Raw genomic sequence first — 4,389 nt, forward strand, 5'->3', positions numbered from 1 at the left:
CCTAACTTGTAAAAATGTATTCTTTTAATGTTTATAGCACATAACTGAATCTATCCAGCATCCCCTCCTTGGCTAGTATGAAATTTTAAGACATGATGTCACTTCCTCCCAAGGTTCATTTCATTTCTATTTTATTCAAAATAGCAGTTTCCTTTGTTACTTCCTCTACCTTTTAAAGGATAAAGTAACAAGCTTAATCAATAATTTATTAGTTGCTCTGCTTTCAGCAGAGAGAGAGCACTACATCAGATGTCCTGGTATTTCAAGTCCCTCATCACAACTGTTTCGTGGTGCTGGGTGAACATGGTGATCTCTGTCATGATTTTGCCATCCCCTTCATCCATCTGGATAGGCAATCTATACTACATACTTCTGATATCACTTGTTTCTCCATCTTTTTATCTTCACCTAGATACTTTCCACCATGTCACCCATATTCCTCATGTTCATCTGTTTCCAGCTGTGTATATTCTTGACAGAAGTGCTATTCTATCACCCTTTCTGATATATTTCTTTTGATTAAGGTATATCCTTACATTGCTGTATTCCAGTCATAAACTGAATCCCATTCAGGCTCAAGTGATATAAGGTCATATTTACTTTGTTTCTTGTAGTGCCTTTCCTACAGTGCCTTCTACATAGGTGCTAGATATTTCATAATCCATTTTATTACTTGTACTAGCTATTGGTACAGATACATTTGGGAATGTAATGGTAATCAGGATGGGGCTTTTTTTTTTTTTTTTACTGTTTTCTCTTTTAGAATGCTAAAGTAATCAAGTGCCTTTGATTAAATCTTACTAGGTGCTAAGCCCCAGGCTCATACCCTTTTGCTGATTAGATGTGAACCCTTCAGGCCATAAAAAAGGGTATATAAACTCAGAGGTTAGCATTTTGTCTGGGGCTCTCACTCACTGGAAGAGTGTTGATTTTTGGAGACTCTGGGCAGCCATTGTTAAGAGCCCCCCAGCTTGTAAACCCAGATGTTGATGCTTTCCTAGTAACTATGAATTTTAATTTGGTCTGTTTATATTGTCTCTGTTCATAATTTGTTTGTATTTGTTCTGAAGTTCAGGGTGCTGACTTTTCCTCCTTAACTGAGTTATATATGTATGTTTGATTAAAGTGAGATTGTTAGCCCCTTAGAGTTACTTTCCTTAGTAAAGCAGATCAAAGAACATGTGCTGGCAGCTCTTGTTGCTGGTCTTGTTGGGTCTCACATGTCAACAGCAGCTGCTAGCCACATTATTGATGTAGGGAACCATCAATATTACTTTTTCCCATATCCCCATTTTTCTTCTGTAAACTACTCAAAATCTGCTGTTTTTCTTTTCTGTCATATCTGTTCTTCTCTATGGTGTTTGGTTTAGCAATTATCTCTAAGCACTTTTCTCCCTTTCTTTCCATTTTCTTTTTAAAGGTCTTTTAGATCAAGCCAATCTCCACAAAAATATAGCGTAGCTCTCCTTAGATGCACACTCTCACTAGCCAAAGGCCTACTACTTCTATATCTTGAACCATGGTCCAGAAAGCTAAACTCCATTCTTCAATATAATATTCTTAGCCAGCTGTTCACTCTCCATATTCTCCTTTTCTTTCTAAAGTTCCAACTTTAAATCAAATGAAAACACACACATGTCCACAAGCCCTTAAGTTTCCTGCTTAATACATCATAATCCTTTGTAGGTTTCTTTCAGCAGTATCATTTACCTCCCCACGAATCACCAAAAGTGATCGAGGGGGTCAGCAAATCTGATAGAATCTTAAAAGGTTCTCTGTCATGCCCCAGATCCACAATCCAGAAATAAAACACACCTCCCAAATAGTCATGTTAGGTTCACATCTAGACGCACTCCCCTATGTTAACCTGGTTCTAATTACTGTTTGTGGTTTAAAATAATAAAACTTCTTTTCTTTTAAAAACATATTCTATAATTTTATCCTTCACTAATTCAGACTGGCTTTTCCAATTAGTCTGAATAAGTGGAGAGCACAGGATTGGGAGTCAAATCTGCTCTAATCTTGACTCTGCCATTAACTAGCTATGTATTTTTTGGATGTCACTTACCTAATCTGGGTCTCAGTCTCCCAATTTGTTAAATTATGAGGTTGGGACAAGACAGTCTCTAAGTTTTCTCTAAATGATAACATTCTATAATCCTTTTAATTAGAAGGCAGAAACTTGCAAGGTTTAAAAATCTAACTCATTTGGATCAGATAATTCCTCCAAATTAAAAAAAAAAGATAAATTATTATAACTTAGATCACAATGTTTTAGAGCTAAGTGAACACACAGAGATATCTAGTCTAACCCCATTTTGTGGGTGAGAAAACTGGGTTTTAGATATGGTAATTGACTTATCTAAAAAGAAACATCTAGTAAACAGAAGAGAAGAAAACTGGAAACTAGATTGGTTTCCTGTCAGTGCAATGCCCTTTTTTCTACAACCAATATTTGTGTTTTGGCAAACAATATTCTATTTCCTTTGTCAGTATTAAAACAACTATCATATAATAACTATAATTCTGGAATTCAAGTTTACAGATCACTTTGAAGTCCTCTCTGAAAGATTCAATAAAATGTGAAATTGCTGTTGTTATCAAATCAGTAGCAATTCTGGATTTCTACATTATTGTGAGTCAATCAGGCTCACATTTAGACCTCTGGTAAATACAAAGTGATTGCATAGCTATAACAAGGTGCTTTGTACCACTAGCTTGCAAAATGTACTACAAAGGGAAGGCAAAGGATTGGGTCACAGAAATGATAGCTCGCTCAGTCAAATATGGAACATGAGAATCTTACCTCACATAGAACAAGATGCAGGTGGCAAAAGCATTAAAAATAATAATTAGCAATAACTCATTACAGCTCCTCTAGAAATAACACTCATTGCCCTATTAGTTTCTTGCAGCCAGAGGGACTACAATACGGTAGATTTTGTAACTGACTGAGCAGCAAGGGGTAACCTCAGTGGTCCTACTGTACCTGGCAACAGTGTATGGCTTCCTTCTGGCACCAGGTTCCATATGGCTAATGGACACAGAGAAAGGTAGAAAATAACAAGTGTAACCTGCCTTAAACAAATATAATATAAGAAAATACAGATTTATAATCCACAGAAGTTAGTGGTTGACTATTCAACTTGCAAAATAACTCACCACACTATTATTCTAAGGAGAAAGCTCACCTGGTATAATGAAAAAACGTATTTAGTATGCAGACATTGATATGCAGGAATATGCATACTGTGTAAAGGCAATAGGTCTATATGTGTTATAAGAGAAGTAAGGGAAGGGAAAAGGCAAGGTCCAAATTCCAGTTAGTCAGGCTCATATAGTCTGGAGATTAAGGAGTCCTAAAAGTCAGGGCTGTGAGGGGCTAAGGAATGGGAAGCATTTACGAAAGCTGTCAAAGTGACTTTTTCCACAAGTGATTAACTTAAATGTCTTTCTCAATTTGAATTCTATAGAAGTAGTTAGAATTTCCTGAATACTAAGGAAGAATGTGATACCACAATGGATAATGTTACATTCTATATATCTATTCACTTTATTATAAGATTGGAATTTCTATTAAAGTGAGGTCTGAAATCTTATAATACAGTAAGAACTTAAAAGCAAAGCAACAACTTAAATTTACAGTTATTCCAGCCTTCATTTTTTTCTGCCTCTTACAACATGAGGAAAAATGGTCTCTAACCAAAATATACTGAACTTCCAAATTGCAGGAATGGTGAAAATAATAAAATAGTACACATGGATGGAGATGAAAACTAAGCTACAAGTTCATACATAAATCCCCATTTAGAATATACTGGCTCTATTTGCCAGTCATTTGCATGTACTCCCTTCCCACCTACCCCTAACCATCACAATGCTCATTTTTTTTTTAAGTATGGAAAGAAAGCACTCCAATTTCTTCTTTAAATTGAACCTTCTCTTCTAATTCATCACAGGAGAAAACAGAAGTGGGGAGTTTCAGATTTAGCTAATGAAGGAGATCTCTATGCAGAGAAGACTCAGTTTAGTCTAAACTCTTCCAATGAGATCAGATTATGGCACTGGTAAAAACAGGGAAATGGCCCTGCAGAGACAATATGAGCCAACACTAGTAAAAACAGACAAGCATTTGGATTCACCCTGAAATATTATCCCTTTCACTCCCACTGGGCATGCCAAGGGCAGTCAGAAGAATTCCCAATCTGGAATTATCAGTTTACAATTTGCATATACTTAAACAGTATTTCCAGAAGGTTAACAAATGCACATTGTTTCTAAGCACAAGAATAAAACACAAACAGTAGACCTTCAGTTTCCTCAGGCTCTAGAGGAAAAAAAGAGAATTTCAAAAAGCATTTGTTTCCAGGAGATTATAATATGAAAACA

Source organism: Trichosurus vulpecula, chromosome 3 (assembly GCF_011100635.1).
Source record: "Trichosurus vulpecula isolate mTriVul1 chromosome 3, mTriVul1.pri, whole genome shotgun sequence".
In the NCBI taxonomy this organism is placed as follows: domain Eukaryota; kingdom Metazoa; phylum Chordata; class Mammalia; order Diprotodontia; family Phalangeridae; genus Trichosurus; species Trichosurus vulpecula.